General features: G+C 41.0%; 1 long non-coding RNA gene across 1 annotated transcript in view; it reads left to right on the top strand.

Moving 5' to 3' along the window:
- Positions 1–1,140: 1,140 nt before the first annotated feature.
- LOC118238357 overlaps positions 1,141–14,681 on the top strand; it is a 68,779-nt gene continuing 55,238 nt past the window's right edge. The window contains exons 1-3 of the long non-coding RNA XR_004768442.1: positions 1,141–1,269; positions 3,260–3,378; positions 4,200–4,437. This is a non-coding gene — a long non-coding RNA (uncharacterized LOC118238357). The remainder of the gene's footprint in view (positions 1,270–3,259; positions 3,379–4,199; positions 4,438–14,681) is intronic.

Raw genomic sequence — 14,681 nt, 5'->3', positions numbered from 1 at the left:
TGATCTTTTACTAACATGTATTTTTTGAATGCACAAATATCATGTTTGTGTTTAAAATGTTTTTTAAAAGTCTTTAAAAGTCTTCAATGCAATGCTAGATCTTACCTTAACACTTCAACAATAATTTAAAATACCACAAAATAGTTGTCTTATGCATTGTTTAAGTCTGTTCTCTATTTGTGAGCGTGCCAGTTTATAATATGCTTCTGATTCCAATCTCTCAACATGGATCAGTTTAGTTAAATGTTTGATAAGATGCTTATTTAGTGATGTATTTTCTATAGATAGGTGGAGAGAGAGAGGGAGGGAGGGAGGGAGGGAGGGAGAGAGAGAGAGAGAGAGAGAGAGAGAGAGAGAGAGAGAGAGAGAGAGAGAGAGATCTCAAAGATATAATCTTTGAGACAGGGTCTCACTGTGTTGCCCTGACTAGCTGGGAACTTACTATGTAGACTAGGCTAGCCTCAAACTCACAGAGACAGCCTGCCTCTGCCTCCCAAGTGCTGGGATTAAAGGCATGCACCACCACTCTTGGCTTAGACTTTTATGAAATAGGACATAGAAGTGCAGAGATGACTGGCCATGAACTCAATGTTCCTGTTTCAGACTTCCAAACAGGAATTACAGGCAAGAACCACCATGCCCAAACACCATTTTTTCTTTAAAAGGATCTTTGTTGGGGGAGGTAGCAGGGAGACCTGGGGTGTCTTGGGAAACCCAGGATAGTTGGTCAAGTTAGTTATGTTTCAGTTTCCGGCTTCTAGTAACAAAGCTGGTTTTGTACTGCATCTTGGGTAGGAAGTTGTAGTTCCATAAAAACAAATTTCAATTATCACTAGCTGCTTCAAGACCACAGTATGGGTAGTGTGCAGTTTAATCCAGCTGACTACTTAGTATATTTGTTGTGTTGCTAGTCCACAAAATTTTTTTATGAGAAAATGGATCTTGGATTTCCTTATCTGTAATTATCACGTGTTTACAGCATATAGGATATGGTAATTTGAACGTAATTGTCCCCCCCCCCGTAAGCTCAAATAGAGTGGCACTATGAGGGGGTGTGGCTTTGTTGGAGTGGTTATGGCTTTGTTGGAGGAAATGTGTCACTGTAGGGGCAGGCTTTGAGGTTTCCTGTGTTCTGGATACCACCCGTGTCTCAGGCCATTTCCTGTTGCCGGCAAAATCTAGGACTCTGAGCTACTACTCCAACACCATGTTGGCCTGCATGTTGCCATGCTCTCTACCATGATGTCAATGAACTGAACCTCTGCAACTGTGAGTGAGCCACCCCAATTAAGTGTTATTTTTCTAAGACACAGGATCAACTGAAGCATGAATTCACTTCGCCACCTTGATGGAGAACTCTGATTATTTTTATATATATTGCTAGAGAAATACTGTAATTTAGTAACTTTCTCTAAAACCAAACAAACATCCCTCCCAGGTACTAGAAATTTAGGTAAAATGTACTTTTCATATAGTGTTTCCATTTTCTCTTTAAGGTCACTACAACTGGGTATTTGACTAGAACAGAGAGAAATAGACTTAACATCTGTCCTACCTCTATTGTGACTGGTCTCTTTTTCTCAGCCCTTCATGGAGAGAGGAGCTGAGTCGATGGGAAGCTAGGGTTTTCCAACCTCTGTGCTGAGGAGAATTATCTTTTTGAAGTCCTTAATCTGTTCTGGAAGAATATTTGGATTGTTGGTAAATTTGTGATAAAGTGAGAACATTCCCAGAAAGTAATTGTGCCTGAGCTTGGCAAAAAGAAGAAAAGCCTTTCTCCTTTTCTGTCTCAAACTGTATTCTGTACATATTTCATTTAAATAGGAAAAAATAAAACAACTTTCAGACTTTTTATTTTATTGATTTCAGACTTTTTATTCTGTTAACTGTTTGCAGACTAGTTTTGTGATTTACAGAAGTATTTTAAATATTTCTGGAGTGATTAACTATACAACTTTCTATATTTAAAACCCAAATATATAAATACCATGCAAAATAAGTTCCTGTTGCAGTACAAAACTAGTGAAATAGCAAAAACAACTGCTAGAGCAAAGTAATTCTCACCAACCACCTTAGCTTTACTTAGAAAAACACACCCATCACTCACTCAGGTATGGACTTCCGGTTTTAGTTGAAGTGTAAAAATGTGCATGTGGCCATTTTCACTGAGTCATTTCAAAACTGGCACTGTCCTCTTAAGACTAGTAGTCTCTTGGCAAAACTAAAATAAATATGTAAATTAATTGCTTACATAAAAAATTAAGCATTGTGGGGTGTTGGTTGTGCACACCTTTAATCCCAGCACTTGGGAGACAGAGACAGCCGGATCTCTGTGAGTTTGAGGCCATCCTGGTCTACAGAACGAGTGCCAGGATAGGCTTCAAAACTACAGAGAAACCCTGTCTCGAAAAACCAAAACAGGAAAAAAAAAAAAAAAAAGCATCTTCTGGAAGGCGATTTAATACAGAGCACAAGTCTGAAGAAATGGCTACTTCATTGTTTTACTAAAGAAAACAGTGAAAACAAATGTCTTGATGGGCTATCTTTAAATACCGTCACAACTGTGATGTGATTCCTGAGTTAGGGTGTGGGAGACTTATCGCATGATATGAGAACTAGCTACCCTTTAGCAATTGAAAACATGCTTTGCTTATTTAACTGGGCTTAAATACTGCAGGGGGGAGTTATGCGCTAAAATTAGGTAGCAGAGTTCGTCCAGTGCTGTACAAGTTATATCCCTTTAGCAACTGGAACTTTTTGGTTCAGATCAGGACACTGCAATATGAGAATGTAAATCACTTGTGCTGCATTCTTAGGAGGCCATTAGACCATGGCTGTCTGCATTGCAGGGCCATAGACTCATTAAAGATAGAGTTTCCTCTGCTTATTCTTTGACCTGTTTTATTTTTCCTTTGTGTTTTTCTTTCATATGTGAGAAGATGCTTTCAAAATGATATTTAATGCCCTAGTCCATGTGACCCCTCAGCCATAAAATATATGTATCAGAAAGCAAGAATTGGGCAAGTACTGTGTCAATACATTAGAATCTATGGGTTTTGTGGGAAAGGTAATATAGAGAGGAGACAGAATAACTTAGAATCAGATAGAGCAGTGTTTCTCAACCTTCCTTATGCCAGGGCCCTTTAATACAGTTCCTCATGTTGTGGTGACCCCCAACCATAAAATTATTTTCGTTGCCACGTCATAACTGTAATTTTGCTACTGTTACAAATAATATAAATGTCTGTGTTTTCCTTAGGTGGCCTTAGGTGACCCCTGTGAAAAGGTCATTCCACCTGCAAGGGGGTCATAATCCACAGGTTGAGAACCACTGAACTAGACCTACAGTCCCAATGTATAATCTAATGTTCACTCTTTGTAAGTACAAATTCACTTAATTTCTATGTCAGCACTTGTCTAGTTAGGGCTTCTGTCGTTGCAATGAAACACCATGAACAAAAGCAAGTTGGAGAGGAAAGGGTTTATTTGGCTATCACTTCCATATCACTGTTTATCATCAAAGGAAGTCAGGACAGGAGCCTGAAGGCAGGAGTTGATGCAGAGGCCATGAAAGAGAGCTGCTTACTGACTTGCTTCCCTTGACTTGCTCAGACTGCCTTCTTATAGAACCCAGGACCAGCAGCCCAGGAATGGCCCCATGCCTAGTGGACGGGGCCACCCCCATTAATCACTAATTGAGAAATGCTTTACAGCTGGACTATATGGAGGCATTTCCTCAACTGAGGCCCCTTCCTCTCTGATGACTAGCTTGTGTCAATTTGACACATAACCACCAGGACAGTACGTTTGCTGGTTTGGACAGGGATATAAAATACTAGATGCTGAGAAAAGTGTTGTTACATAATCTCTCCTTGATTATTTTCTCACTTAGTCCTGAAAGACATAGTACTGGGTCCTACACCTTTGTTGTATATAGCTTTAGTCTTTACCTACTTACAGTTTCCTAACTGAGAAGTGACTAAACCAGACTCAACACAGTGTTCTTAACCACTAATGATTTTAACCTTGTAAAAGTGAAAACCTCATCCAGATATTCTACCAAATTTAATGGCAAACCATTAATCTCAATTATATTCACTGTTTGTTATATCAATATTAAAGTATTATAGATTAAGTAAGTGGCTTTAGAAACAGAAAAATCTTTGTTTTTGTTTTGTTTGTTTGTTTGTTTGGAACAGCATCTCATAGTCCAGCTCGGTCTAGAAGTCACTATATAGCTGACCTTGAATTCCTGATACGCCTGCCACCACCTGATAAATGCTGGGATGAGATATGCAAACTACCCACATTTGTGTATGGTTTGCCCCCACCCCTTCTCCACGAAGGCATGTTACCAACTGAGCTATATTCCCAGCCCCAGAAGATTAAATTGTAACAGTTCTGGAGGCTGGAAATTTAAGATGAGAATGCTGATAGGTAAGTTTGGTTTCTTACAGCTCTCTTTGCTTACAGACAGCCACTGCTGTGCCCAGAATGTTAATGTCCCAGGATTAATATGGAGCTAGACTAGCCCCAAGGTGATGACGATAGTAAGAAATAGGCAAGATGTCCTCATGAAGGAAACTGTCTCTTTATAAAAGCACAGAGAGACACCTCATCTTGTACCCCATGAGGACACAGTAAGATGGTGCCACCTGTAAGGAAACAGTTCTCAGCAGATACCAAATCTGCCAGCACCACAGTCTTGCACTTTCCACAAATATAAGAAATATATGGTGGCAGTTGCTTGTAGTTTATGTTTGATTTTTTTTTTTCTGAAATGGTTCCTTTGTAGCCTAGATGGCCTATAACTTGTAATCTTTCTGTTCCTTCCTTCCAGGTGTTTTGGTTCTAGGGCAGTGCTACCACTTCCAGCCTAATGGCTGCTTTCTTGTGGTACCCTCAGGGGGCTGTTTGCCCTGTGTCTATATATTATCAATGTTTTGGGGTACCCCAACCTCTTTAAATGTAAACAAAGGTATATTCTAAAGTAGTTAGGGTTCAGCACAGATTGAGACAGAGCACAATTCAGCCTGTAATGATGCATATGTGCACAAAGGATGTGACACCATGTACAAAAGAGGAACTAAGAGTGTTCACTGTATATGAGATACACTTCAAACACTCCATGTTTATTTCATCTGTAAGAAATAGATAGTGTTATCTACACTATTCTCTTTTTAAAATTGAATTCTTCAGCTGGAGACTTGGCTCTGCTTTTAAGAGCACTTGTTGCTCTTGCAAAGGATTCAAGTTTGACTCTCAGCCCCTACTTGGTGGTTTACAACCATCCATAAAGTTACTTCAGTTCCAGGAAATCTGACACCCTCTGCAGGTACCAGGTATGTAGGCAGTTCACTCAATACATGTAAAATAAAATGAATACATCTTTTAAAAATTATTTCCTTTGCCAGGTGTGGTGGTACACCCCTGTAGTCTCAGCACTCAGGAGGCATAGGCGGTGAATTGCTCTACATACATAGCTAATACCAGACCAACTAGTGCTACATAGTGAGATCCTGTCTCAAAAACAGAAAGTAATTACTTTTAAAAATTTTAGTTCTTTGATAGTTTCATTCATGTATATATACATTTTAATCATGTTCACCACCCCATTACCTTCTCATTCCTGCTGCTCTGAAATCTTTCTTGTTTCCAAATCTCCCTCCTACTTTGATGTCTTTTGTGTATCTGAGAGAGACCCATTGAATTTAATAGGATTGTCCATGAGCATGGGTGGGCAGTTATTTATTGTAGCACATGCAGCTTATCAGGAGCTATGCCACTAAAGAAAGTGCCAGCCCCCATCTCCCACTCCCCAGCAGCCATAAACTCCCAGTAGTCCCTCAGGGAGGCATGGGGCCTGATGAGCCTCCCACTATCTGTGATAAAATGTTAACTAGCCCAATCTTGGGCATGTTTAAATTTTACTTATTCTTTGATGATGTCATACATGTAGATAATGAATTATAGTTGAGGTAGATAATATGCATATCCCCATTTATTTTGAGATAGGCTTTGCTGGATGGGGAAGCGTGAAGGTATTTTAGTAATAGCTAAGACAAGAAACAGAAATGAAGGAAGAATGTAGGAACAATGAGGAGATAAAACTTCTGGAAAAGAACAAATCTGAGGAACTAACAGGATGCACTTCTGAAGGCTAGCATTATTATTGTTAGCTTAATTGCTCAGTGAAATTATCCCAGTTCTGTAGATTAATGTTTCAGTAGTAGAATGCTTGCTTTCCTTTTTTAAAATTTTATTTTATGAGCATTGGTATTTTGCCTGCATTATGTCCTTGTGAGGGTCTCATGTGCCCTGAAACTGAGGTTACAGAAAGACAGCTGTGAACTGCCATGTGGGTGCTGGAAATTGAACCCAGCTCTTAACTGCTGAGCCATCTTTCCCAGCCCCAATGCTTGCTTCTCTTAAGCCTGCTCAGACTACAAAATATTCTGTGGTCTACTGCAACTCTTCCTTCTTCTCCATTCAGAGTTGTACTGTGTATGCCTGATTGAATTAGAAGGTTAGGCAGCTTGTAGTCCCTTCATGCAGGACTGGCCCAGGCCATAGAACAAGCTGAAATGGTTCTAAGTGGCCGACTGGTGGTGTTTTCAGCAGAGTGCCTCTGCCCTATGAAGGCACACAGCCTGAAAATGGCTTAAACTTTAGAATGAAGTATGCATTCTCTGTCTGCAGTATATGCACTATAAGAAAGACAAACTTTATAGAATTCTGGGACAGAAAATCTCCCATCTTCCTGTGTTAGCTGGTGGTAGACAGAATACTGAATTCTGTCTCTCTTATTTGATTTTAGGAAAATATCTAAACCTTTATGAGCCTGTTTTTAGCCTGTAAAGCAGCTCAGTAACTATGCATGTGCCTTTAACTCTCTTCCTCCCTTTGTACGTCTTTTTTTCCTGACATTAAAAAAAAAAACAAACATTTTTTTTTCTTTTCTAATCATAAATGCTCTGTGTCCTCAAGGAGCTGAAAACTACTTTCAGATGTATTATGGACCCTGAAAATACAAAGGGGTGGAGTTGGTTCCTGTGCCCTCCTCCTGGTTAGCATTTTGCATCCTAAGAATAACGACCTTATGAGAACAAAATGAGCTTTGTGAAGATTATGTTCCACTTTGTTAGAAAAGGAAAGTACTTACCCCCCTTCATTTCTCAACACCTGTGCCCCTAGCTGAGGCAGAGGCGACATTAGAGCAGCTGCAGCAGCAGCCTGTGTCATCTGCTCCCTGCTCAGGACACTATCCAGCCCCTGGTCCCACTGTCCTGCTCTCCCTTCAGAGTGGCTCATGGCCCTCTCCTGCCCAGTCCCCCACATGGCTTCCTGCTTGGGGCCTACAATGATCTCAAATTCTGCCCGATGGTGCCTTCCTTGCTTTTACCATTCTTTCTGAATGTATATGTATATACATTTGATGTTATTTTCAAAGGGGAGAGCAGAAAAAAATAAACTGTCCTATAATATTAGGTCCTTAGTGCTTCTTGTCGGGGTTCTGCTTGTGTTTGGTGATGTTCTCTACCTTGTGAATATAATCTAAAGCTATAATTTTACATTTGCATATACAGATGATTACAGCTCTGAGGGGAAGGCCTCAACAGAATTACCTTGAAAGAGATGATAGAGTCATCCTATGCACAACACAATCCCAGAGACTTCCTTTAACTTCCCATAATAGTATCAGGGGATGACCCACTCCCAACATAACTGAAGGAATCAGTAGTTAGGGATTTATTTTTAAAAAACAAAAATGTAGTAGAGCAGATACTTCTGGCTAAGGACACTGAAGGATAAATTCTTCTTCAGAGTATGCTAATGGAATTCACATCCCATGGCTTTTAGGGAGGAACCAGCTCAAGTGGACTGCTTCTTTAGTGCTGTCTGATTTGTACACATAGAAAATGAGGTTACACTTTTCTTTCTCTGAAGAAAAAAAAGCTCTTAAAGGTAAAGATGCTTGCTGCATAAGCCTGGTGAGCTGAGGTGCGACTGTTGAGGCCATGTCAAAGATGGAAGGAGAGAGCTGGCTCCATGAAGTTGTCCTCTGAACCACACACACACACACACACACACACACACACACACACACACACACACACACCCCACACACAAAAAGCTATTATATTGTTTTAAAGCATACATGTTTTTCAACTTTAGATAACACCCAAATACTAATTTAAAACCAAGTACTACTTAGTATATTTTATTTATAATGTATTATATGCCCCAAGTATATGAAGCAGTTTAAAAATTATAAGTTTTATTTTGTTGGCAGCAGAGTATTCTGCCTTACAACACAATATAAATCATTTCTTACCATTGTTATCCAAAAACAATTTTGTATTTGACACCTGCCAAACTGCCAATAATAGTTTTCATTTTATTGACTGTATTCTTCCTTCACTTCCTGTGTCTTTAGACAGATGGAACCAGTATTTTAGTTACAGTTTCACAAGAAAGAAAAGAAAGGAAGACTTTATTCATTTCTCAAGATGTGTGAAAAGATAGATTTAGTTAGCATCCATAGTATATAAATAAGACAAAGTATATCTAATAGGACAATATAGGATTTTGGTGTGCCTAACTGACCATTTTCTCACATAAGTACTAAATTTCACTGCCTAGCAGTAAACATATTAATATATCACATGGGAATTCATTACATTGCTTTCTTAAATATCACAGTGTATAATAAATGTATCTTTGCATAGAATGTAGAACTAAAGTGCTTGGAATGCTAATTAAGTAGAACTGAAAGCACATGCTTTATGGGGAATAAGAAAACAGAGTCTCCATAGCCAACTGTCAAGATAGATGCATTAGTCAGGGTTCTCTAAAGGGACAGAACCAATAAGGTGGATACATACAGTGGTGGCTCAGTCTTGAGGCTTTCACACCTGAGAGGCTAACAACCCAGGAGGAGCTGGATCTGAAAACCCGGAAGGTTCCTGAAGAGTCAGTTGGTGGTTCTCTGTCAATGATGGGAACCCACAAACTGGCTCTGATACCTGCAAAGGAATTAGCAGCAACAATAGGGTAATGAAAGTGTCAGCAGGAGACGGTCAAGTGAGCAAAACTGGAGGAATAACCTACCTTCCTTCCTTCTGCCATGCCCTTTTCATCTTTGCTGCTAAAGGTGCCACTCACACTTGGTTTTCCCACATTAGAGAATTGAGGCAGTTTTTAAAATGAGGTTCCCTACTCAGATGATTCTAATTTGTGGTAAGATAACATTAAAATAAACAATCACGATAGAGAATGATAGAGGTTCTAAAATCCAAATTGTGTTAAAACCATGAGTTCCCTTTGTAATATCCCAAGGAAGCTGCCATTCTGTCTGTTTTAGTTCTATACTCACTGTATAGAGATAATCATTATTTACCAAAACAACTCAAGATTTTCTTATTTAGAATAAATAAACTATGTATCCTTTGATTCTTATATTCCCCCTCCAAACACCACAGAATAATCTCTCCAGTCTTCACATATTTGAAGATAGTCACCCTATCTTTTTTTCTTTGTTTTTTTTTTGTTTGTTTGTTTGTTTGTTTTTCAGAGACAGGGTTTCTCTGTGGCTTTGGAGGCTGTCCTGGAACTCGCTCTGTAGAACAGGCTGGCCTCGAACTCACAGAGATCCACCTGCCTCTGCCTCCCCAGTGCTGGGATTAGAGGCGTGTGCCACCAACACCTGGCGTTCAGTCACCCTATCTTAGAACTGCCCAACTACTGAGGCATCACTAAAGAAGATGCTTCCTAAGTCAGAACCAAGATTTTTTTTTACCCATTCATGCTATTCAGCATTGGAAATGTTGTCATCCCAAGAGTAGACTGGAGGGAGTGCTTCTCAGATGCCAGGCATTGATGAGTCACTAGAACATGAGAGGAGAGCATCCTAGACATGGAGCTCAAGTAGGAGTCTTAAGACTTAATTTCTGTGTGATTGCAGCAAATGTAAGGACTGTGACATAATAAACCAAGACAAAAGTTTTGACTCATGATTTTGAGTTTGAGCCTTGAGTTCTAGTCTCCTGCCAGCTTTACCATTGGCCAATTCTGTGTCCTTGGGCATTCCTCCCACTGACTCAGAAGTTTCTATACAAAGACAAATGATATTTTTCTATCCAAACAGATCCATTCCTCTTCCCTGGTCTCCCTTCTCTGACTCCCAGCACCCTCATCCAGAATAGTCTTGTGTTCCATTGCCCCTTAAGCTCTGTTGAAACACTTGGTCCTGATTTTAGTCACCTGAAGCTTTTGTTACTTGTCTCTGAAGTACCAGCTCTTGAAGGCTAAGACTCAGTCTTGGTCTATAGCTTGGCATGTATACTTCCTGGAAACCGTTTTTAAAAAGTGAAAAGAAGGGGCTGAAGAGATGGCTCAGTGGTTAAGAGCACTGACTGCTCTTCCAGAGGTCCTTAGTTCACTTCCCAGCAACCACAGGGTGGCTCTTAACCATCTATAGTGGGATCTGATGCCTTCTTGTGCAGTGCAGGCATACATGCAAGTAGGCACTCATATACATACATAAATAAATAAATCTTTTTAAAAAGTGAAAAGAAGAGGTAAGAAATTAGGATGAGAAGATTAGACTAAATTATCTAAATAGCCTCAGGGATAAAACTCTATAACCCTCTAACCTTAAGTGCGTAGGTTCTTAAGAAACCTCCACATTTTAGAAATTCTGTATGAAGAGAATGAGTTTTTAAATGGTTACATTAGAACAGGAACACTGTAAATATGTATTCACATATGTTATAAAATTTTAGAGTTGAGATTTAGAGTTCATTTAATGAGCTCAGTTGTATTTTGTAAGTGAGGAAACTGAGGCAAACCGAGATTAAATTATCTACCCAAACTCCTTCACATAGATCAGCTTTCAAGCCTTGAACTCTCAATCCTCAACCTGAATCTTGTCTTTTGAAAAAAGTATCTGCAAGTTGGACAATGGTGGTGAAAGACCCCGAAGAGGCACTTTCGTAGAGGGAGACCCACACACCCAGGAATCAGCGAGGCCACGAACTGGATGTAAAAAACAAGAGGCTTTATTGGAGACGCGGGTACCCGGGGCGACTTAGCTTTTCTGAGGCCAAGCGCCCCGAGCCAAGGGAAAGGGGTCCTTATATAGGGAAAAAGGCGCAAGCTAGGAGCAGGGATTCTATTTGATGGTTCAAATGAGGCACAGAGCCATTCCAGATCAGCATATTCTCAAGGTCTGGTGTCTGGTACAACAGACTTGATTCCTCCCTCCGCGCCCAGGTGGCTGACCTTGGGGGCGGAGACCTTGGGACGGAGTGTTTCTCAACGGGGGGGGGCGTGGGGGCGAGGGGTGCTCGGCCCCAGCCCCGGCGCGGTGCCAGGGCAGCCCCGCCTGGGTGAACCGGCTTGGGAGGGAAAACGGCAGCCGGGGGAAGTGGAGGCCGGCGGGGGCAGGGCGGCTCTGCGGCAGCTCGCCCGCGCTGCACTCTCCAGCCCCTCCCGGCTGCTCCAGAGAGAACATCCAGCATCAGCATAGGCGGGGGGAAGACAGAGAGGCAGCGGGCCTTTCAGTGGCACACGCCTTTAATCCCAGCACTCAGGAGGCAGAGGCAGGTGGATCTCTGTGAGTTCAAGGCCAGCCAGGTCTACAAAGTGAGTTCCAGGACATCCAGGGCTGTTACAAAGAAAAACCCTGTCTCAAAAAACAAAACAAACAAACAAACAAAAATTAAAACAATCCGGGCATTGGTGGCACACACCTTTAATCTCAGCACTCAGGAGGCAGAGGCAGGTGGATCTCTGTGAGTTCAAGGCCAGCCTGGTCTACAAGAGCTAGTTCCAGGACAGCCTCCAAAAGCCACAGAGAAACTCTGTCTCGGAAAAAAAAATTAAAACAAACTTTACCAATAAAAGTGAGGTGTATTGCCCTCTCATAGCAACTTACAAATTTCTGGCCATAAATCAAACCTCAAGAAACAAACATCTCCCAGACAAACTAATGAAAATGTAGTTTATCTTTCTTTCAGAATTGTCCAAGGGTGTTACAGTACTACAGGACATTACTTCTTCAAGCTGTTTGCTAGGTAGAATTATAGTCAGATGAATTTCTATTCCCAGACTGGGAATCCAGGCTCCGTGTTCAGGTGGTAAAGCCATGGGTAGTGCTACCCTAAGACCAACTTCTTGGCAAGTAGCCTGGAGGTACAGCTATAAGGTGACCCAGTACAGGGCCAGGGCCGGAGCCCAGAGCCAATGCCAAGAAAACCTGAGCCAAACATATTAGAACTAAGTCCCAGGGTACTAAAATTGGTCTCAATTAAAATTTTAGATGAAAAGATTTTCTTGTTTATCACAAGAACTACTTCAATTTATAAGGTCATAGAAAAAGTATTTTGGTATTTATGCTGAGAATACTTTTTAGGGACCAAAATTTTGAAACAATATATAGAAAAAGACATTAGATTACTTAAGAAGCTATGAAACTATTTTTGAAAGCAACAATTTTCATAAGATTTGGTGACTGAATATTTTCTGTCTTTGAACATGATCTGTTAAATTGTAAAGCTCCTTTAAATGTCAGGCAGCTTTCCTGGCTAGTTATGTCAATTTGACAGAAGTTAGAGTCATCTGAGAGGAGGGAACTTCAACTGGGAAAACACCTCCAGAAAATCAGGCAAGCCAGTAGGGCATTTTCTTTTCTTTCTTTTTTTTTGGGGGGGGGATGGTGGTTTCAAGAAGGGTTTCTCTCTTCTTTGGAGGCTGTCCTGGAACTAGCTCTTATAGACCAGGCTGGTCTTAAATTCACAGAGATCTGCCTGCCTCTGCCTCCTGAGTGCTGGGATTTTCTTAATTGGCAACTGGTAGAGGAAGGCCAGCCCAGTGTAGATGGGACACCCCTGGGCTGGTGGGCCTGTGTCCTATAAGGAAACAGGCTGCACATCCCTAAGGAGCAAGCCAGTAAACACCACTCCTCTATGGCCTCTGCTTCAGCTCCTGCCTCCAGATTCCTGGCCTGTTTGATTCTTGCTCTGACTACCCTCAGTGATGAACTATAATGTGGAAGTGTAAGCGAAATAGACCCTTTCTTCCCAGCGTTTTGGTCATGGTGTTTCTCTGCAGCTACAGAAACCATATAAGACAAAGGCATTTGGGTAGAAGTGGTAGAAGTAGTCACCAAGGTGGTAATGGTAACTGAACCAAACTTTAGATTCATGCAGTTTGAATTTGTAGCCAGCTCCCCTATTTACTAGCTACTGACTTTGGACAGTATGCTTAACCATGGAAGCTATATTGTTTATTATAATAACCCTTATCCTATCTGTTGTAGAATCACCTGTATGCTTCTAAAAGGTATGTCTACCAGGCCCTGTCCCATACTAATTAACTCAGAATCTGTAGAGGGGGAACCTTGCCTGAGTCACTGGGGGAAGCACGGGCAGGAATTCAATGCAAGAACCTGGAAGCTGAATTGAAATAGAGACCATCGAGGAGCGTGGATTACTGGCTCAATTTCCATGACTTGCTCAGCTGGCTTTCTTTTGAACCCAGGACCACCTGCTTAGGGGTGGTACAGTGGGCTAGGTCCTCCTACATCAATCATTAATCAAGAAAATGCTCCACTGGCCTGCCTATAAGCCAGTCTGACGTGGCAGTTCCTCAGATGAGGTTAGCTTTCCCAGACTGTGGTAATACTGCACAGAAAGACTTAACTCTTAGTGTCATTTACTCAAGAGAAGGCCTGATTTATTCAGTAGAGATTTGATCTCCTGTACTAATCTAAGAGTCTAATTTAAGAGGTAGTAGTCCTGAACAAAGGACATATCCTGAAAATCACAGCAAATACAGTAACAGAAAGGAATGAGGAACTTTTGTCCTCATCAGTCTTTTAGAGGAGTCTCACAGGGAAGAAAATTGTTTTTCAGTCCTTCCTGACTCAGCACAGTGCACAAAACTACAGTCAGATCTTCTCACTCTATACCACATGTTATTTCCAGCATATTTGTGGGAGGGGGCATTGCTTTCAGTGCCTTCATGCTTTCAGCACATGCCTTAGACTTGTGGTTGTTTGAATGAACATGGGCACATATATTTAAATGCCTGGACCCTGTTTGGTAGAACTATTTGGGAAGGGGCCTTCATGGTCTCTGTTCAGCTTCCAGGTTCTTGCAAGCAAGCCACCAATTAAATGCTTTCTTTTATAAGAGTTGTTTTGACCATGGTGTCTCTTCATAGCAATAGAACAGTAACTAAGACAGACCTGGCACAAAATCTTACACACATATGTTGTCTGAGTCAGGAGCATGAGATAGTCACAAAGGAAAAAATAGGTAATATGGCACAGTGGGATATCCAAAACTTAGTAAGACTGATTACAGTGTTTCTTAAAGGTGGTTAATTCTGAACAGGTTAACTAGACAGTAACTAAGTTGAATGAGAAAGTAGTTGTAAATGGTCTTGAAGTGCATTATTAACTTTAGTACAGGTATAGTAAAATTTTGATTTGTAAAGGCAAGATTTTAACATTTCTCAAAAAACCTGTCCTAGATCAGGTGACTCTAGTTGGTGTCAAGTTGACAAAAACTAACCAGCACAAGGACCAATAGCAAAGTAGTTAAAACTGTGGCCTTCGAGTCTGATTGACTGGCCCCAAGGCGCTTGGATCCCAGCCTGCTTGAGCCTCAGTATTT

The sequence above is a fragment of the Cricetulus griseus genome, chromosome 2 (assembly GCF_003668045.3).
Source record: "Cricetulus griseus strain 17A/GY chromosome 2, alternate assembly CriGri-PICRH-1.0, whole genome shotgun sequence".
Lineage (NCBI taxonomy): Eukaryota > Metazoa > Chordata > Mammalia > Rodentia > Cricetidae > Cricetulus > Cricetulus griseus.
This window is presented reverse-complemented; position numbering and strand designations above follow the sequence as displayed.